Here is a 22,657-nt window from a genome sequence, read left to right on the forward strand (position 1 = left end):
AAAAAAGAATAAGGTCTGGAGTATCATCTGTCTGAAGGTTAGATTCTCAACTGGGTTATGTACAAGGAGATTTCTAAGCCTCAGAAGACTGTAACCTTATACGTTCTGGATACAGGTATGGCATTTCACCACTTTTATTCCATTAAGCACGATTGTCCATGCTGCTGCTTTTTTAGGCACAAAGCTGCAGTTTGAATGCCTAAAGGAGTTAAGACACATCGCCTTCTGGGAGGGCAAAATGTGAAAGTAGTGGGATGCTGTGGATATCCTGACACATTGTGTATGCACATTCAGTGTTCCCAATCTTAAGAAAATGTGTATGGGTAAGGTTTGGTTGTCATCCAATAAGATCGAGTCCAACTGTACCTCTAACACTAGCAAGTCCACCACCACCCCATGTCCCTAAGTGCCACACATATATGTAGCACACACAGTTCCTAACCTATTTTCCAGTGAAGACAATCCAACCTTTCCATGGTCATGATGGTAATACTGGCTGACTGGGACCATATATGCGTGTACACTCATGTTCACAAGATGGTTTTAACTGGTGTTTGTAGGCTGCTTATAAGGTGGTTAGTGTCTGTATTTCCTAGTTCTTTTTGTCTTTGCCTTTCTCCCCTTTCAATCAGGAAGTGGAACCTGAAAGGCCATTATATGCATAAAGGTAAAGTAAGAATGGGATCAAGAATCGTGAGAAAGAAAAAAATCAAAACTGGAAGAGCTGTATACAACAGAAGTCCTTTTTCTTGTAATGTAGGACAGGTTTCTCTAACCCAGTAGAAGTCAGAATACCTTAGGTATTTCAAAAATCCCACTTTGTTTACCTCTAACAAGGCTCTTCTCATAGATGGGTCTGACGGCCTGCTGATTGCTTATGGAAACCTTAGGACCCCACAAGGAACATGCCTGATACAAAGCTTTTGTGAAAATTGCCCAGCTCGGATTTCCTAGAAAAGCAGTCACAATGGTACAAAAAAGAGCAAAGGACTAAGGGTGTGATACGACTTTCATTAAAATTACACGGGGATGGATCACTTCTTAAAAACACAATGGCAATATGTTTGTGAGAGATTCAGCGATGCCTGTATTATAAATCAGTCCTGCAAGGATGACTGTGCATCTTAAATTTCTGCGACATAAAGATCAAAACCCACAAAATGATCTTTGATACTTGTGGTGGATAGTGCAACTGTTTAATGGCTTTTTTCACAGTTAGTGTACGTTATGTTCTTTCAAAAAGAGCAGGCCAGGCTGTAGAGAGGCTGGGTTGTTATTTTTCTCTGCCTGCTGCACACTGGGTTGTACTGGGAGCTGCCTGCAAGGAGGGAGGCAATTTCTCCCCTGACAGTAACAGGGGTCCTGCATGGGAAGGCTGCGTCAGACTGTGAGGTGGGGTAGGGAGAGTGGAAAGGGAGGAGCAGAAGTCATCTCAGCAAGTTAATGGTCCTCAGCAAGGGCAGGAGTTGTCTTGGTAAGGGAGATCACAGGGGAGAGCAGGAAGCAGACATACAGCCTGGACTGAAGAATAACAGGTATCAAAACTAATGCTCAGAATGCAGAAACGAGTCTGGGAAGTGAACTGCAACCTCGAAAACCTTGCAGTTGTTAAATTGAAACCATGGTGGGGAAAGAATGTATTAATGCTGGACACAGACAGTGAAGTTTCTCTGCTTTGTCTTGTGCTTAGTGCAGTCTAAAACCTATGCATTGTGTCTTCCATGTTCAGTCAATATAGATTATGTCTCTATTTGTATCAGATTATATACTACTAATGAAGTCTACACGGTGGTGGGGAAGAAGTTTTCTCTCAAATGTTGATGTGACTACCAGCATTGAATTATCATGACATCCAAAGCTCTGCTCTAAGTGCTAGCTACAGGGAAGCCCACACTTGATATTTTAGGTATTTGGGAACTCGCAGGACTTCACACTGTTGGTCATAATACACTAGTAAATTGCCATCATTTTCACCGGCATAAAAGTAATAAGGAGTAGGTTTCTGTCAGCTAGACACAATTTTTTTTCTGCAGACCTGCCAGCCCTCAAAGACTTTTGGTGTGATTTTCTATACTTTATGTAAGATGAGTCTGACAAAAACTGCACATGTTGACCTTGCCTAGCATGCAATGCACAGTAAGTCTGAACATGCCCAACTGTGCTTTGAACTGCAACGCAAGAGACAGTCACTTTATTGTCAAAAGTGCTGAGATTTCCGTGGCAATCCATGGCAGTACAACCACAGAGCTATACTGTATTAGTCTAACCCCCTATAGCATTATTCTCAGCCAGCCAGCATATAGCGGCTACACAGCATCAAACAGTCAAGCACTGTGTAGCATCCTATCATCTTGATCCAATCTCTCCTGGCAACCACACTCTCCTGTTTATTCTGCATATTCACAGTTCTGCAGCCCTCAGACCACTCTGTACTGCGCTGCACTGCACTGCATACACAGTCTTGCGGCTCAACAATATAAGTCTTCTTACTTCTCTATCAACCCTACCCCTTGCTCAGAAGGTGACAGAAGACAACTTCTGTTTCAATACTGGTTAACACCATGTGATGATCCATATGTCCCTAACTGCTCCATACAGCAAGCACCAAATTAGTAGTTGGCAGTTCACAATGACTCAGTTTGCTGACTTAAATAATATGCTCCCACAACAATACAGGAGATGTAGAAATATGGAAAAGCAGGTTAATTCTCACATTATTTGGTCAATCTGAGTGTTTGAAGTTATGGTTTCTCTTTCATTGCTTTTTCATTCCAGGATCTTGAAATTGCACCTTTGTTATATATTTTTGCCGCCATCATTTGGGTCGATACAATTTAATTTGGATCATTTCACTGATACCATTGCCTTTCAAAGAGCACAATGACACAAAAACCGTGCTGTATGCCAAAGCACAACTGAAGGGTGGCAAATTATTTGCCTTGTGGGAATTACCACACAGGGGCAGACAAAAGTAAGAACCTGTTAAACAGTTTGCTCTGGAGAAAATGTGCACTGAGCAGCACCCTGAGGCTGCCATAGGAGGGGTGGACAGCTGCTCTGAAGTTTGGAGAACCCTTGGGTTACTGTAGGACTTGAAGGATGATGTGGGGTGAGCTTCTGTGCTTCACAGAATATCACAAGTATATTCGAGAAAATCTTTGCAGTTTCTGGTAGAATACCTTTAACTTCAATATAGATACATATTTTTGCCACAGGACCTTTTCCATTTAAAATGTACAGTAAAAAGTAATAAGAGGATGTTTGCCCTTCGAAAAGTCAATGCCCTCATAAAAAGCTTGTAGCACTTAGCGATTGTTTCTTGGGGGAAACCCACAACTTTTGGGTTTGTTGCTAGAAAATTATTTTTCCTTTCCTTATGCAAAACATCTAAACATAAAATAACATCTTCATTTACCAAGAAAATTATTTATGCAGATGCAAATATTTTGATCTTTTCTTAGCATCAGTTGTTTAAAGAAAAATTATACATATACAGCAGGAATTCAAGCTACTCTGTAGCCTCATGCTATGGGCAAAATATGGAGAGGAATCATTTCAGCTGTTCTTAGACTTCAGCAACAGCTGAAAAGTTGTGGTCTGCCTGGCAGACCACAGGCATTACTTCACAGCTTGCCTGTCACAAGACATAACCACTAATACCTGACAATGAGAAACTAAGGAGAAAAACATGTTGCTAACTAAAGAAATAGTTACACATTTTTGGTGTCAGAGCTAATTTAAGCATTTGCCCTCCCACCGCACTGAAATCTCTGGCTCCCTCAGTTGGGATGTGGCAAAGTACCAAAGCAAAACTCCAAAATAAAAACCACATCTTGACCTCCCTTTTGGTTAACTAAGCAGATGCAGTGCCTTTTATTTCTTACTGTTCTTGCAACATTTTATACAAATATTGGACACAAAACAATGTGCAGGTGGGGCCATCACCTCACCTACAAGCTCCAGATCACAAGTGCCCTCTTTATGCATAATGATCTTATGCATCATTCTATTATACTTATAATAGCTAGCAAATTTGCTCAAGACTACACAAATAGCTTAAGGTATATACTTGGAGAGGGAACCTGATTCTTCTTAATTATCTTCTGTACCCTTTCCACTGGGTTTCTCTACCACACCATGATGTAGTCCCAATTAAGCAACTTCTGTTCCCATTCAGTAGAGTGAATCAATGTTCTCATAAATTCCAGTAATATAGATGTCTTTTTAATTTAACTAGCATAATAGCTGAGATCTGACCTCTTACCTGACTAAGTGTCTTTCAACTCCAGCACCTAGAGAACCCCAGCCACCTCCTTACTGCGATTACTTTGCTACATTAAAGTTCACTCTGACATATGGAAATTCCTGGTTTGTTTCAAATTGAACAATCCAGAACATACTGTCATATTCATCCATGTGAGGTTTTTACTGCTCTGTCGTCAGAAAAACAAAAAATGTTTAGAAAAAATAAGACCAAAAATTGAAAACATCTGTTTAAAAAAAAAGTGAACAAATGCACTGCAAAAGCATTTGCAGGTAGTTGGTTAAGGAATGCATCTACTAAGAAATTCAGGTATTTACAAGGTAGAGGCCATTGTGCATAGCTGGGCCCCAAGTAAGCCAGCTGCTGTCCTACAGTTAAGAGCCACAGTCCCCATACTTGGCAGTCATGGGAAAACAACTTCAGGATGACTGTCCAAAGAATTTTAAATACAGGTACCTCAGACCTGTGTGGTTCAATGAGGTCTACAAGGACCGTAATGTATAGTGTTTCTAGCCTGCTAGCTAATAAGAAGAGAAATTCGGTGGTCATGCATCTTCTCTTTCCCAGATGGTGTTAAACAGGACGTAAGCCCTGGGCTCTAGGTACTCAGTGTTGCTTAGGGAAAAGGGCTTTTGTCCTGGCTTTTCAGTGTTCCAGCTCTTCTTCTGGTTTTGGGAGGAGCCTATACTCCTTTGTTTGGGACTAGCACATTCCTTTCAGCCTTGCATTTAAACCTGGAGTATTTTTTTTCCACTATGTACTTCTCCCTAAATTGACCACTATTGTGGATACTTTTTTACAGCTTCCACATGCTCAAATTATTGTGTTTTTTTACCCCATGGTAAACTAATAACTGATGGTAATAACACCTGTCTTGTTCCCCACTTCATTTTTACAGGTAGTTATTGTCAATATCAAAATATAAGAATGTTTTGTGTACCACATGCATATCTCTTATAGCATATTGCTGGCTTAGGAAATGAATTTCCACGTTTTGACTCTTTCCATTGTATTTCTGAAGGGGAACAGAGGAAACAAACAAACAAACAAATATTTCATTGTATTTCTGACCCCTTCCCCTGAGCTCCTTCTCTCTCAGTTCAGCCTCCAAAATGTGTCTAGAAAGTGGCAGGAACCAGCTCAACAGTACAAGGGGAATAAGATTCTGCTTAGTAGATAGGATCCAGAACAGAGTTTTCCTCAGGCAAAAAGCAAAGCAAAGACATTTGCAGTAAGGACAACTAGGTGGAGGAAAGAAACAGTAAAGGTGAAGAGAATATAGCAGGGACTAGAATCAAATCACTGGGACAGAGAGACTAAAGTTAAAAGAAGATTAAAACCAAGAACAAAGAAGAAAAAGGTGAGCATATAGTTAGAAGAACTGGAATAATTTTACTGAATAACTGTTAATTTGTAGTTATGCTTTGGAGGATGAAAGAGTTGCAAATCACAGCTGTAGTACACGAACAGGAATGATGACAGAAGGCAGGAATATTTGAAAAAGTCAAAACCTCAGTAACATCCAAGACTGTACCAGGTGTTTTCCCATCCTGCATATATTATTAGTCTGGAATGTAAGGCAATCTCAGAGGATTTCAGGTACCTGTGATATTTTTTTCCTTTGGGGCTATCAGAGGATCTTTCATTTCTCTGTCTCCTTCCCAGCCTGTAAAGTCTCTGGAGAAAAGTCCAATGTCTGGATAGGGAGATAGATGCTCAGGCATTTCACAAATCAGTATCAACTGTATTCCCAAAATACTCCTGATCAAACTGTTCACAGATGGATGGACATCAAACACCATTGCTTTGTATAGAGAATACATCAAGATTTATCTCTGAAACTTCTAACAATGGTGGTACAGTTTTTAAAGTATCTCATATATGTGAGTTTGCAGCAATTACATCCCACATTTCCGGTAAGGATATTACACAGCGCACAGCTGATTCTTAGCACATATTTTGTTTGCCCACACTTGGACCTATTGGACCTGTACAGAGCTACATATGACTCAGCCTCTGTGTTCAGTTCAGAAAGTTGGAAACTCTTTGTAAGTGATAGATGAGCTTTCTGCTAGAGGAGGTTTGTCAGCAAACATATTAATTTTCCTCTGTTACAAACACATGATACAGAGACAATTTTGTTAGATAGCAAACACACCATAACTCACCTACTGAAAGGATATCCTTATACTATTTCTGTCTTGGTAAAAGCAAGAATACGCTTTGTCTTCCACTGTGAGAGGTATTTTTATTGAAGTTCTGGTGTTTGTAAAACAAATATGGTTCTGCCCTTGACTTCACCAGAGCGAAATTTCATTGTGTACTTGTTACATGATGAAATGCCCATACACAGATGTAACCGTCTTTGTATCAGCATTGGTATAAATTGAGACTACTTCTGTTTGGCACACAAAAACTGAGGTTACCACTTACATAGGTAATTGTTCCTAAAACCCCCACAAATATATCTTGTACTGATAAAAGTTTCAGGGAAAAAGATGTCAGCAAGTCAAAGTGGTCCAATACCAGAAGGTCTTTGCGAAGAACTTCTTGCTGTTAATTCTTAGTAAGACAATCAACATATTGACTTCTCTTTTAATAGTGATATGTACAACACAACAGGAGAACTGGGAGCAGTTCCTTTAAGAAGAGAAGGATTGTACTGAGTTACATATTGCAGTGTGAGTGACAGCTAGCGGGGGGGCTGGCTTGTAGCTATGGACCATGGCAGTCACAATCCATGAGAAGTTTGTTAAAAGAAAAAAAAAAAAGATAAAAAGACTCTAGTATAAACAAAGTACCCTTAAATAGCTGAGTTTGTGACTAAGAGTGTAACAAATCTGGAAGTTTCAGTGAGACTGTTTGTTCCAGGCCATTTAGAGGAATGCAGCTGAACAAGCCACAGAATGATGGAGACTGAGAATTGGTTGCCTGAGATGAGAGCATGCTGTCCTAGCACTGACAGTATCCTTGCACATCACAAGGTGTGATTGATCAACTGTAAGCTGCAGCAATTTCATTTACTACTACCTGCAGCAGGAACAGGCTGGGCCTGTTTCCACAAAGGTTAAAAAAAGAACGCCTGGGTTTCTCTGTCTGGATCATCAAATCCAGAATAAGTTCTCACAAACCACACACCTTATAAAGAGCTAAATGGAATGGCAGCGTGAGTCTTGCTGATGAGAATTTTGTTATTTTTCAGACTACAAGTGGTAGGATGGTCACAAGTGACAGGAGAACACTACAGAGCAAAGACTATGGAAACTGAATTGGTGCAGCCTACTGGAAATGCAAGCCATAGACCAATGGCCTTGGAAAATTTCAAACCTGGCAAGTCCCTGTTTAGAAGATCACAGGATCACAGGTGGCTTGGTTCTCCATGAGAAGGCAAGATAAGTTTTATTATGCCAGGATATCTAAATGAAACCAGAGACAAGTGGGGTTACTGAAAGCCAGAAATATACGTGTGAGTCAGGAAACAAGTCCAAGGTTGGAACACCTAAACTGGGTAGAGACATGATCTCTTATTGTTTACAATTAGAAGAATCTTAAGCTTTTATTATTTTGAACATAAAGCCATCCATCTCCATTTAAGAAAATAGTTCAAGAAACCAAAAGAACTGAACTAGAATTTCTAGTGTACCAATGGATCCCCTAAATGGTTAGGTTTCCATTACAGCATAGAGAATCCATATTTAGGTCCAAAATATCAGGCTAGATTGTTTCTGTTACATATTTCCACTTTTCTTTTTTTCTCATATGCACTATGAGAGTATTAGAGCTGACCAAAACCCATTCTTAAAAGATTTAAGTTTATACAAAGAGCCTTTTTAGGAAAAATTGCACTTGGCCTGTGGCATAGAAATGGAGCAAAAAATTAAAATAAATAAAACCAGGAAAAATGAAAATGCTTAAGGCCACTCTGAATAAACATCATGCAATCTGTTTATGAAGAGAAAGAAACAAGATATTACCACCATGAAGTAAAATAAATTACCGAAGTAAAATAAATTACCAAATCAAAATAAATTAACTCTTTGGATGGACAAAAAACAAAGCAAATTGATAACTAGAAATTGAAATGGTCTGCTCTCGAAGAAACAATAGGTTCAGGAAACACTTATAATCATTTCCAAACATTGTGAACTATAAATGAGAAGTGTAAAGGAGTTCACAGATTTTCTTCAGAAAGCATCAGTGGGAAATTCAGCTGAAAGATGTGATCTTTGCTACAAGCCTCTTAATAATGCACAATAGTTAGAAGAACACTAGGTGCAAGGGCAGTCATTACTAATGAAATGAGAGAGCTGTAATCAAGTAGACAAAGAGTCATCAGGTAAAACAAGAGTGTCAAAACAGATCTGGTAAACAGGCAGACATGTTTATTGAGGCAACATTCAGCGTGTCATTAGCAAATGTTCAGTTGGAAGAATCTTCAGGTATAGCGCTGGGTACAAAGCAAAGCTACTTATAAAGAAAATTTTTCAGAAGATTACTAATTCACACCAAACAAGGCTTCACGGTTAACAGTAACACTGACAGTACTCTGTGTGCCAGAATTTGACTGAAGTGTCGGTTGAAGGAGAAGTTGCCATGGCAAGTGAAAGAAAAAAAAAGCACAAGAAAAAAATACTTTTGCATTCATTTCAGTGATAGAGTGTAACATTAAAGGACATAGATGTCTTACCTGTCGGTGAGTGGTAAAAATGTGTATCTCAGCATAGCATATGAGATTTATTGAAGAATGTTAGTGCTTAAAGTAACACTGGATGCAGTAGTAAATTGATCAGAAATCCTTTGGAAAAAGTTGGACTGAAAGAGGAATCTATTTGTCACCATGTACTTTGAGGCAATTACTAAGATACGCATTCACAGGCTGGTGAATTGAGGAGAGATGGATTAACTTCTGTGGGCTTCAGTGTCACAGATAATGCCATTATGGTGAGTCAGTAAATTGTTAACATCCCTTTTCCACAATAAGAACAACTCTTCAGATCGGTACTTCAAATGAAATGAATCTTCTTGCAGTGATCCCGGCTGGGGCCTTCTTGCCTGGGGGCCAGCTCTGCTGAAGAGGTCGTGGTGGTCATTGAGCTGAGCCTGCGCCAGCAGTGAGCCCTGGCAGCAGTGACAGCATGCTGAGCTGTGTTAGTGGCAGCTCGGCCAGCAGACTGAGGGAAGGGACTGCCCCTCTCTACTTACCATTTGCCGCCTCTATCCTTGGAGTTTTTCAAGACCTGACTGGATGAAACCCTGAAAAACCTGGCCTGATCTCAGAGCTGGCCCTGCTTTAAGCAAGAGGTTGAACTAAAAACCTCCTGAGGTCCCTTTCACCCTTATTTATCCTGCGATCCTACAATCCTAATCAAGGGAAAATATATCATTAGTTTAACACAATGACAGACAAAAGGAGAGAGAGTATGTGGATACAACAAAAGTTGTGGATGCCCCATCCCTGGAAGTGTTCAAGGCCAGGTTGGACGGGACTTGAGCAACATGGTCTAGTGTAAAGTGTCCCTGCCCATGGCAAGGGACTAGATGATCTTGGAAGGTCCCTTCCAACCCAAACCATTCTATGATTCTATAATTCTATTAAAAGTGTCATCATCATGGTCTTTCCATGTTACTTGTTTTGGAGAAGAAAGGTGATACACGATCAACATGCATAGACAACAGAAAACTAACCCCAAAGACCTCTGGCTTTAGAAAGATTTTAAAGGGTTCCAAATAACTTAGGCAAAACCATCCGTATTTTCTGATTAAAATGAAACTGATCAGAAGTTCGTGATTGTCACTTAGGTTGTGGCCTAAGACTCACAAGGAAATAGTAATGTTTATATTCAGCTCTTCCATGCCCTGCTTCATTTCAGCACTGTTGGAAAAACTGGCCAGAGGACCTCAGCAGAGAAGTATCACTGCCATAGTATTCCACCTGGCTATACCTATGATTTCAGATATCATGCTGAAAATGATAGGAAAGTTATAAAAAAATGGTGAATTTACAGAAAAGCTGTATGTTTTACTGTGGAAGGAGAGTGTCAGCTGGGGACTGTGTAATAAACCAAAAGATGTAGCTCTTCTTCAGACTTTAAAAAAAATATCTCTTTCTGATGAGAGAACCAAAATAGATAAATAAATAAATAGATGTCCAAATCCTGTGAGGACTATAATTCTGTAATGGATTTCCAAGAAGGCAAAGTGTCTGCTTGGTTTTTCAGCCCCAGGTACTGTGCCTTCTGTAGTGATCCTAACCAAAGACTGTTGTACAAAGAGGAGTTATTGAACCACAGAGCAGTTGACCTGAGTAGGTGCAGGCGTGGGCTTTACTGCAGGTATTATTTGGCCTTTAGGACCGTGCTGTACTGCACAAGTCCCTTGATGTAGGATCACCAGTGATGACGCCACCGGCATGTCCTTGTCTTTATTCTTGAAGCCATGCAGTGTGTTGTCATATAAGCATCCTTTTGCTCAACAGTAGAAAAGATGAATAGAGTTGTTTACTTGTAGGAAAACCCAATAAGAACTGCAACGCTGGTGAACCTCACCATGGATAGGATACGTACCATGTGCTGTGCCCTGACCAGAGGTCCATCAGATGTTGCATCGTCACAGCGTTCCCAGAATCAGAATGGGCGTAAGATTTTGTAACTTAGTGTATCTTTTCTGGGATATTAATAAAATAGTTGTCTCTCGTGAAAGTCTGTGTGGCTTTCTTGTTGAGATCCAAAAATAACCATCACCTCCTGGTACAAAATGCCTTACAAAGAAAAAGTCAAGTTATCAGACAGCTACTTCTCAGATAACTGTGAGCAAGAGGTGACCGAAGAGCTCTAATGCAGTTGATTTACTGTTTCTTTAGTCCCTTAATAATGGCCTGCCCAGACTCCAGACACCTTACGCGCCCATTCTTGAGTAATCAACCTGAGGGCAGGCTGGTACCAGTACTGAAAAAACCTTTTTGTCTACAGATCAAGATCTCTAATACTTGTGAAGAAGAGAAAAGGGAAACTGGAGACTCCACTCTGGACATAGACTAATAGGGAAGGATTCAGAGATTGTCTTTTCTTTGCATTTGCAGTTTGTAATGGCACTAACCTGACCCATTCTACATCAGCAGCCCAGCTACGTGGTTCTAGATGAGTCTGGGGGGTGCTCAGATTTCAACTGCACTGCAACATGCAGTCTTGGCCAGCTGGGTTGATAACCTTTAGCTGGCGCAGGGCTGCGTAGCAGGCAGAATGCACGTGGAAAGCTGTCCTGAGCTCTCCATAAACTCTCAAATCCCCCCAAAAGCCCAGGGAGCTAAAATGCATTAAAGTTAGAGATTACATGACTGACAGATTTATAGTGCCAAATAAAAGCAATGACACATTGAACTAGAAGAAAAAAAAAAAGAAAAAAAGAAAAAAAAAGAGAATCCTGTGAAGTCAGATAATTTCTGTAAGGGTGACCAATTTTGTACAGCTCTGATGGTGTTCTGAGATACAGGATGTAGGATCTCCAGGGCCCACTTGGGCTGTTAAAGTAACGTAGGAAACTAAAGAGTTACAAAAAGAAATGTTTCACTTGGGAACAGAGCAAGCAATAAACCCAGCCAGACACAGTGTTTTTTGGCTTACGATGTGAGAGAACATACAACATTATATCACAAGAGCTTATGAATGTGTGAAGCAGGAAGCCCAGATATACTTAGCAGACATAAGTATTATTTCCACAACACCAACTTTCTTTCTAGCCCCATTGTTTCCTGCTTTGATTATGCCCCGAAGCACAATAGCCATTCCCCTTATAAGTGATTTTATCTGTGGTGACTCCATATAAACATGCTTTTAATACTGTTATACTATTACGTATCATGTGGCAATTCCTTACATAGATTATTTACACAGTTTGTAAACAAATACTTCCTTGTGCTCCTTTCCATGCAATTACACCTTCTAGTATGCTGAGGTAAGTAAAACCAGAATACTTTATTAACCATTATATCTCTTTTCTAGTCTTTCAGTCTCTCCTCTAATAGAGGGTTTTCCATGACTCTTAATATTTTTATCATGTACATCCCCCTACAACTTCACTGTAACATTATTCATTAATTTATTTGAAGTGACTAGGTCAGACTTCCTCATTAAGACATGGCATTATTTAAGACAGTGTTGTCACAGTCTTTCACATGGATCAATTTTCCGTGTCAGTGTTCAAGTCTTTTTTTTATTTTCCCCAGGTAGTTAACTAGCCTCCAAGAGGTTGCACAAAGAGTAGAATCTGTTTTTAGCAATGATAATTTCATAGAATCATAGACTCATAAAATAGTTAGAGTTGGAAAGGACCTTAAAGATCATCTAGTTTCATCCCCCCTGCCATGGGCAGGGACACCTCCCACTAGACCAGGTTGCTCAAAGCCCCATCCAGCCTGGCCTTGGACATTTCCATGGAAGGGGCTTCCACAATATCCCTGGGCCACCTGCTCCAGTGCCTCACCACCCTCTCAGTAAAGAATTTCTTCCTAATATCTGATCTAAATCTACCTTCTTTCAGTTTAAAACCATTAACATCTCTTCCTATCGTTACACTCCCTGATAAAGAGTCCATATCCATCTTTCCTGTAGGCCCCCTTTAGGTACTGGAAGGCTGCTATAAGGTCTCCCTGGAGCCTTCTCTTCTCCAGAGTGAACAACCCCAACTCTCTCAGCCTGTCTTCTTAGGGGAGGTGCTCCAGCCCTCTGATCACCCTCGTGGCCCTCCTCTGGACTCGCTCAAACAGGTCCATGTCCTTCTTATATTGGAGGCCCCAGAGTAGATGCAGCACCCCTGGTGGGGTCTTTTCAGGGCAGAGTAGGGGGCAGAATCACCTCCCTTGACCTACTAGCCACGCTTCTTTTGATGCAGCCCAGGATGCAGTTGGCTTTCTGGACTGTGTGCGCACATTGCCAGCTCATGTTGAGCTTCTCACCAACCACCACCCCCAAGTCCTTCTCCTCAGGGCTGCTCTCAATCCATTCTCCCCCTAGACTGTATTTGTGTTTGGGATTGCTGTGACCCAAGTGCAGGACCTCGCACTTGGCCTTATTGGACTTCATGAGGTTTGCATGGGCCCACCTCTCAAGCCTGTCAAGGTTCCTCTGGACAGCATCCTTTCCCTACAGCGTATCAACTGCTCCATACAGCTTGGTGTCATCAGCAAACTTGCTGAGGGTGCACTCAATCGCACTGTCCATGTTGCTGACAAAGATGTTACACAGCACCGGCCCCAATTCTGACCCCTGAGGAACACCAGTTATCACTGGTCTCCACTTGGATGTGGAGACATTGACCACAACTCTTTGAGTGTGACCATGCAGCCAATTTCTTATCCACTGGGTGGTCCATCTATCAAATCCATGTCTCTCCAATTTAGAGACCAGGATGTCATGCGGGACAGTGTCAAATGCTTTCCACAAGTCCAGGTAGATGATGTCAGTTGCTCTTCCCTTATCCACCAATGCCGTAACACTGTTGTAGAAGGCCACCAAATTTTTCATACACAACTTGCTTTTAGTGAAGTCATATTGGCTGTCACCAGTCACCTCCTTATTTTCCACCTGCCTTAGCAGAGCTTCCAGGAGGATCTGCCCCATGATCTTGCCGGGCACAGTGGTGAGACTGACTGTCCTGTAGTTCCCCGTGTCTTCCTTTTTAAAAATGGGGGTTATGTTTTCCCTTTTCCGTTTGGTGGGAACGTCACCAGACTGCCATGACTTCTCAAATATGATGGACAGTGGTTTAGCAACTTTATCCGCCAGTTCCCTCAGGACCCGTGGATGTATCTCTTCAGGTCCCAACATAAGGTCTCAGAAACAATTGTCTCTGACAATCTGCAACCTACTGGCCAACTTTTGTAATGTGGATTAATCTTAATTTTTTGGTTATAAAGTTTTCCCAGTCTTTCCTTCTCATATGAAGAAAAGAAACTTTGTGGATGTATATAAAAAGGCTATTTAAGGCACCCAAGTCTGTGGATCATGTTCCAGTATATCTTGTTTCTAGCAGTTAACCAGTTTCTTACCTTGGAGGTTCATTTTCTCTCACCCTGTGTCTCTTTTGTTACATAAGTTATTGTTTAATGGGTTGTTTGAAATGCTTTCTGAAGTCCAAATTAATTAGTTAGATATCTTTTACTAACTGCTTAGCTGAAATATTACAAGTATTATTGCCCGTTACAAACCCATATGATTTTAACCATGTGATTTATAATTGGCAGTCTGTATTTTCAGGCTTCTTGTTCAGAACTACAGTGGTACATTGTTTTTGGTGGTACATTAAAGGTTGTCGCTGATCTAATCCTTCAAATTTGTCACTGATGTTTATAACTAAGCAGCTAAACTATTTAACTATTGAATTCTTTCAGAACTACCAGATGAAAGCTGGCATGTTATGTCACGGATGCTTGATGGCGTATTATTAATTAATCATTTAGTCCCTTAACTGTCTCTTCAGGTGCTTCTGTGTTCAGTGGGGCCTTAACTTTGTGTGAAAAAATTAGCCTCCATCCTGGGTATCACTTTCAACAAAGAGAATCATGACATAAAATCATTAGTTCCTTTCATGCCATTCTCTTTTGTTCAGATTCAGATCTCTTCCCCAAGGTTTTTGTGTGATTCACAAATTCATTATGCGTTTCTAACTCTAATACTTCTCCCAAAGGATTATGGATGGCCCTTTACCTGATGTTGACAATGCTGCCATCCCTGGGCTAGAGTGAATCATCTCCGGGCAGACTGCAAACAAAACTTCTTACTGAAATACCTAGTAATTCATTTAACTTTAAAAAAGCCATTAGCCTGTTAAGAAGGAAAAGAGCTATTCTGAGTGGAAGCAGGATGCCCAAGCCTGGGCATCTAATCTTCTATACATCAAAAACTGTGATTCACATAAACATATAGAGTGCTCATCAGACCTCGTGCAAGCACACAAGCATGTGCACGTTTCCTTACAGAGTCTTCATCAAGATAACACACAAAAATAATTGGACAGCTTTGGGTTGTTAATAGGTGTAGAGTGAAATAATACCTTGGGATGCCAAGGCAACGATACTTCTGATGGATTTCTAACTGAATTGTTTAACTTGGTCCTTTGGGCCAAGCAAATCTAAAATTACTTTAGAGCTTTAACTTCTGCTATTCTATCAATATTTGCTTGTATGGCTTCTAGTATTGCCTTTCAAATTCCCTGTAATGTCGTATCTCATATATTGTCTGTCATAATTTACACTTCTTTCTTCTAAATCTGAGTATGGTCGTTCTGCTGCTCTTTGTGGAAAAGAGCTTCAGCTTTCATAAACTGCCACATCTACAGAGTGGAGCCGTGAGAGCCTTATAACTGGCTATTCAAATCCTTTAAGCCTTCCAAAGCTTACAGGTTTTTGCCATAAAATACCAATTTCTCCATATTTTTAAAGACCTGAAAGTGTTCTTACATTGTATAAAGAGATGCACCTTTAAACCGCACCAATGGATGTTGTCTCAAAACACAGAAGTCTCAGCAGATCAGATATCTGTCCTGACCACCACTGTGCCCCAGTCATCTCCAGTGAGAGCCATGCTCACGCGGGGTTAGAAACGGCTGTTTGATACGGGGTAAAGCAGAGATGGAGACCTCAAGCAAGCCAGCACCAGCAGGTGTAATCACTGACTGTGAACTTCATCAGTTCACACCATCAGAAACCAAACAGGATGGCTAATTTCTACAGAAATTGACAACTTGAACATTATCAGCTGGGCAGAACTTTCCATTTTGAATTAAAATGGAAATGATTTGAAATCAGTAAAGAAGAAGAAAATCGTTAAGATACTGGAAAGCGACAAAATAAATTCTAATTTATTCAGATTACAGAGCTTTCGAAGTACAGAAATATTCCTGAATTCAAAGGAAACAGATGAACTGCTAGCTAAAAATGGCAAAAAAACCCTACTGCCTTGACTTTCACTTCGGAAGGACAGCTATTTTCTACAGTTTTTGCAACGAGCTAAAATGAGCAATTTATTTTGTATTTATTTGCCTTCAGATATGTTTCTATTTATGGCCATACCGTATGCTCAATGGAGTCTTAAAATAGCGTGGGCGGGTTCACAGGGTGACTCAGCGGAGGGGGGCGCAGGAGAGGGGGAAAGCAGCCGCCCCGCCACTGCCGTGGGGGCAGGAGGGCAGCCAGCCCGCCTCCGCGCTCCCCGGCCGCCGCGGAAACGGCCGGTCCTGCCCCAGCGTGACATTTCTGAAAGAGCCACAGTTAATATTTGACGCCCCTGTTGGTCTTATCAATCGAGAGGCTAAAAGGCTAAATAAACGGTGGTGAAAAAAAACATTTTGTGAGCACGGGGGTCAAGTTGAAGAACGGTGATGGATAAGGATGAAATGTCTCCATTGCAGCCACCAGCAGCCCACACATCCTGTGGACTAGCTACAATTTTCTCTATCCAATATTACTGTACGGGGAGATGGTGCCCAGGCCCTGCCAGCGGGGCCTGAGGGGAGGCCTCTGTGAGGAGAGGCCGGGGCTGGCCCGGGCCGGACACAGCCGGTTCCAGCCGGTTCCAGTTGGCTCCAACTGACCCACCACAGGGCACGGCTGAGCCCCGCAGCCACGGTGGGGGCACCTCGGAGAAAGTGTATTTAAGAAAGTGTAAAACACCACGCAGCGGAGCGTGAGGAAAAAAAGGTGAGAGAAACAATGCTGTGAACGCCGAGGTGAGAGCAGAAGGAGGGGGAGGAGGCGATCCAGGCACTGGAGCAGGGATTCCCCTGCGGCCTGTGGAGAGACCATGGTGGAGCAGGTATTTCCCAGCACCTGTGTAGGACCATATGTAAGACACCCACACCGCAGCCCATGGAAGCCCCCCCACTGGAGCAGGGGGATGTTTCCCAAAGGAGCTGCAGCTCATGGAGGCTAAATAAACGGTGAACTCCACACTGGAGCAGGGGGATGTTTCCCAAAGGAGCTGCAGCTCATGGAGGCTAAATAAACGGTGAACTCCACACTGGAGCAGGTTTATCCTGAAGGACCCACACTGGGACAGGGGAGGAGTGTGAGGAGGAAGGAGCGGCAGAGGGGAGCTGTCATGGACTGACCAGAACCTCCCATTCTCCATCCCCCTGCACCACTTGGGGTTGGTGGGAGGATGCAGGGGAGTTGGGAATGAAGGAGTGAAATGGAGCCTGGGAAGAAGGGAGTGATTGGGGGGAAGATGTTTTAGCTTTTGTCTTTTTTTTTCTCCCTACCTACATCTATTTCAATTGGTGACAAATTAAAGTAATTTTCTCCAAGTCAAGTCCTTTTTTTGCCCATGATGGTTCAAGGTAAGTGATCTCCTGATTTTTATCTTGATCCCTGAGCTTTTCCATCTTGTTTTACCACCCATCCTGCTGAGGAGGGGAAGTGAGAGAACAGCTGGGTGGGGGTCTGGTGGGCAGCCAAAGTCAAGCCACCACCAGCAACTCTCATGAACACTAAATTCACTCATTTCCATTTTAAAGAAATAATTAACATTTTTTAAAATTGAAGTGTTCTCAGTTATGAAAACAAAAGGCAACATTCTTACCTGTGTTAGAAAAATTGCGTCCTAGGAGTAAGTGCTTGCTAACGGAGAGCAAAAGATGACTGTTACAGGGTTTCTCTGGTCTATCAACTTTGCACGTTGCCTAAATGCAATTGCAGGCCAGTATGTGCCATGCCTTTTCAGGAACTATATCCAAGAAACTGTCTGGCCTGTTTGAGGCCAACCATTTTCTGACGAAGAGCATAACTTGATTCTAACACCAACAAGACTTACTAGATTGTATGTAACTCTGCCTTCTCGTCTCATAAGGAGGTCTGTCAGGATTTAGTAGTCATTTTATAAAATCCAACAGACTTTTTATTCTTCTGAGCATATATTATGAATACACCTTAACTTCAATTAGAAGAGGGGGTGTTTTAGAGGCCAGTTTCTCATGAAGATGCTTTCTGATAAGATGACAGACTGAAAATTCCCTGAGTACCTTCCTGTCCTGCCTATTTGTCCATCAATTCTCAGAGCCAGATCCATCTGTCCAGCCAGGTGGCTTCATTTTAGAGGATGTGGCATCAGGTGATTAAAAAGATTGTAGCAAACTTTTGAAAGTAGCTTCAGGTGAATACTGACGTATGTTTCATCTGTGAATCAACACTCCAAACTCTGTACCCTGAAGATACACGTAAGTCTATACAAATAAATGAAATTGATTACATTCAATCAAATACCAGTTTCTAAAAAGGCTTTTATTTAAAGGAATCTATTTTTTATGCTTATGTTTCTATGACATTCTTCCTCAAAACCTAGAGAAGACTGAGATTACTTATGAGCTAATATTGTGTTTGCTGTCTCTGAGATCCCATAGAAAATGGAAAACATTACTGCAGTTTTATTAAAAACAAGCAGACAAACAAACTTTAACATTGCAATGGGAAGATATTGTAGCTCTCACAGCATTGTTTTTCTGCGCTCTGCTGTCCCCAAGGAAAGTACGTATTGAAATAGACGTCATAGGTACAGATGTTCAGCTGCTACTTCCGGATAGAGTTAATAATAGACTGTTCTGAAATATTTTTTTTTAATGAATTACCAGGTGCATTTTTGATATAAAACAATATTTTCTTACAATTCTATTTTCCTTTGGAAAACTGTCCAAATTGCTTTTTCTTTGCCTTGTTTTTGTAAAGTTTTTATAACTTCTGTATTTTTGACATTATTCTTTTGCAATTAATGCAATGTTTATTCTGCTTCAAATAAAAAGTTTATCCACTGACAGCAATAACTTCATCTGAATATAAATATTTACTCTGAAAATACATGGCGAATATTTGCCATCATACCATGTGTTATGGTTAATTTACTCAGTTGGTCATGTTTTTTTTCCTCATCACTGCACAAGCTTTTTCTATTCCAAATTTTCAACCTTCTTAGTATTGTTATTTCCTTTCTCTCTCTTTCTCTTTTTTTTTTTTTTAATTTATTGGGGAAGTTGTGGGGGTTTTTTATTTACTAACTTTAAGGCTAATGTTAAATTAGTGATTAATCCCAACTTTGTTATATGCTTAAAAATAATTTAAAAATAATCCAGTACTCAGCCAGACGAATATATGAAGAATTCTTTACACAGTAACACTTTTCTTCTGGAACCATAATAAGAAATAAATTGCTCCCATACTGCCAGTTAAATGGTAAGGGATTAAGAATAGGCCATTTTATTGACAGAGAGGGAAATAATGATTGTGGCTATACTGTTGTGGCTAGCGGAATTCTGTGCTATTTGAAGGAAAATATTGACGTGAAAAATTTAATTATAGAATTGATATTCAGTGATCAGTTTACTAGTACATCATTCTTTGAAACTCTGTAATTTTCTGACCCTCTTCCCCCCATATCTTATGGTTGCAATAAGTTAATTAACAAATATTAGCTTCAAGGGAGGAATATCTGCTTCCCTTCAGGTCAGCAAGAAACTTTGTCTAATATTATATGCCAAAACCTGGCTGGCTGAGTACCAAGTAGGCATTAGCCAAGCTTCTGCTGTAAATTTAAAGTTGGCCATCTCATTATTCACAAATATGAAAAAAAGAAAAAAGCATGAACCATCTGAACTGTATTATTTCAGTGTCATTTCACTGACTTTCTGTATCAACAGTTCAAGCACACATCCATGAAAGAAAAGTTTATATATCTTAATATATATATTATATTGTATATAATATATAGAGAATATACCTTCTGTTAGGTGGAGAGTAGAAGTGACCTCTTAGAAACTGAGAATGGGAATATTGTTCACTGGTCCATTAGTGATGTTACGTTTGCCATAATGCAGCCAACTTTTGAAGAAGACATTAACATTTACAAAAATCAACAAGTAAAATAAATAGGAGGCTCATTAGAATGTAGAAGTGAGTCAGGAAAGAATGGTAAAATAGAAAACCTGATTTGTTACTGGCATTTAATAATTTTCAAGATCTGTGTGTCTTTCAGATGTAGCAACAATGTCAATATCGGTGAATATGAGATTAGACATACCTTGAAGAGAAAAGATATAGTCAAGAATTATTAGATTATTTCACATGAAGTCTGGAATTAACTAGAAAATAGGTAATATAATGATATCAGGTTAGGTGATGAACCAAATGTATTAGTGAGCGGACTGTGTGCAGATTTTATAAATTTTTAAGATCAGATCCTCTTTTACACTAAGGAACATTATGAGAAACGAAAATGAGATTATGGTAGCAACACTAAAATTTATGTAATGCTCCTTTAGTTCTGATCTTCCTGTAATTTATGTCATAGTGGCAAAAAGTGCTGTTACAGCACTTCTTGACTGGACTTATTCAGTTACTTTTTTCAGGTTATGATTTGTCTTATATTTCACGCACTTTTTTAGTCACGTCTAACAATGGTTTTGTGTTCTTTGCTTTGGGGAGAGTAAGACAGCACTTTTTTCCCAAACAACTATATTGATAGTTTAGTAAACTTGATTAGTTGCGTCTCTGTGTTTGTACCCTTAGAGTTTATCCGTAGGCACATCTATATGAAGTTAACCTATGCTATATTTGGCATATTCATCTGTATGCAGGCAGCTATTTCCTTGAATAAACTGACCAGACATTCTGAATATGACATCAGATTAAAAATATTGCAAACAGTGTTTTTGCTAACTGAGGACTGGTTGAAGTTATGTTGTTAGAAATTACTGGTACGTAAAAGAAATATGCAGACATTTCCCACTGGATTTGTTTCCATAGTGATGAGAAGGTTTTGATGTTAGCAAGTCTGTGGGTATTTCAGATTTGATTTTTGATCCATTTCCTAAAAACACCTTTTGTAACTAAGTTTTTGTATTCTGCTGGGCTTATTCTAACTATGTATACAGCACAATCTATGACCATTTTTCTTCAAAGACTATGATATGGGGGTGAGACTTATTTTAATTAATTTAGACATTTAAAATTAATTGTCTAAGTTTAAGCTATTCATTCTAAACTCCATTTATATTCAATGAAAAAAATCTGCCGCTTCCAGGAGCAGCTCTTATCACACAATAAATGTGGCAAATCGCATAGGATGAATGTTACCCAACATGTAGGTCTAGTTTTCGGTGTTGTGTTACTCTGGGTATATTTTATGTGCTGCCTTTTATGTGACATGTGGATACAGGCCGAAATCTGTTGCTTGAAGTAACTGATGCATCAGACGTGAGATACACATATGATTTTGTGTGGCTTGAACATTGTTTCGATGCATGATCACTCTCATTTAACCTAAGCTAACCAAAGAGAAGTTAACCTGGGCGTAGATAACTTCAGTCAAACATTGTGGAGAAAAAAAATCCTAGGAACCTAACTGACTCGCATCATTAATTCTATTTCATTGGAAGACTGACCTTGACAGCACCTCAGATCTGCTCATACTCGGCACAAAGCAATCAAAATATTTCTGAAGCCTAACTGTAGGCTTCAGTGCAAAACAGTGAATAATGACTTGAGAGTCATGAGAAAATGCTAAGCTGCCATCTGATGATCTAAGCAGATAGGTGCTCAGATGCTGGCCTAAGCCCCACTGGGCATATAGCACTGAGCTACAGTCTGAGCTATTCCCAAATTCAGTCCAATGTCTTATTCAATAGCTCACACTCCCTACTCATGAACTGGACTTGTTCAAAACCCCATGCATATGAACAAATCGTAATGAGATGAGAGTTTGAGGCTGGGAAAATTGTTGGCTTTCAGTATAATGGTTTGATGGGAAGTACGGTTAGATGAAAGGCAATAGGTGTTACTACTTTGAATGAATTTATTTAGTGTTGCTAATGCTGAGGTTTTCGTTTGGTTTTTCTGTTTAGGAGTGCAGACATGAGTGCCCTAAGCATTCCCTGGGTGCTTTTCCAGGGTTTCTTTCAGTCCAAATCTTAAGTAAGATGGCTTGTATTCCCTGTGCTGGAATTCCCTCCGGGTTTTCTGGGTACTCTGTACAAACGCTAACCTTTCACATCCAAGGATAACATTTCTGCAGTATTTTCCCACAGAATTCAATCAGTAAATAAGTTCCATCTTTCTGATTTGTTATGCTAAAACCCTTTAAGTTGTAAGCCATTAAAAGCTTTCCTAGCAACTCAGTCATGGTAGGCATAAACTTATTTTCTTTAAGGACTCCCACAGTCTGATACTTAGACTGCATTAGACTCTTTCCATATGTTTCTTCCTTTTTTTTTTTTTAAAGATGTGTGTACTCCTCAAACTTTTTCAAAATATAGTTGTTGCAAAATCAGACAAGCATTGTTCTCCAACATGGAGAAAACTGCTGGAAAAGTCAAACCTTCATAATTAGCACTATCAAATGCGGTGTGAAAGTTCTGGTC

The sequence above is a fragment of the Chroicocephalus ridibundus genome, chromosome 3 (genome assembly GCF_963924245.1).
Source record: "Chroicocephalus ridibundus chromosome 3, bChrRid1.1, whole genome shotgun sequence".
In the NCBI taxonomy this organism is placed as follows: Eukaryota; Metazoa; Chordata; class Aves; order Charadriiformes; family Laridae; genus Chroicocephalus; species Chroicocephalus ridibundus.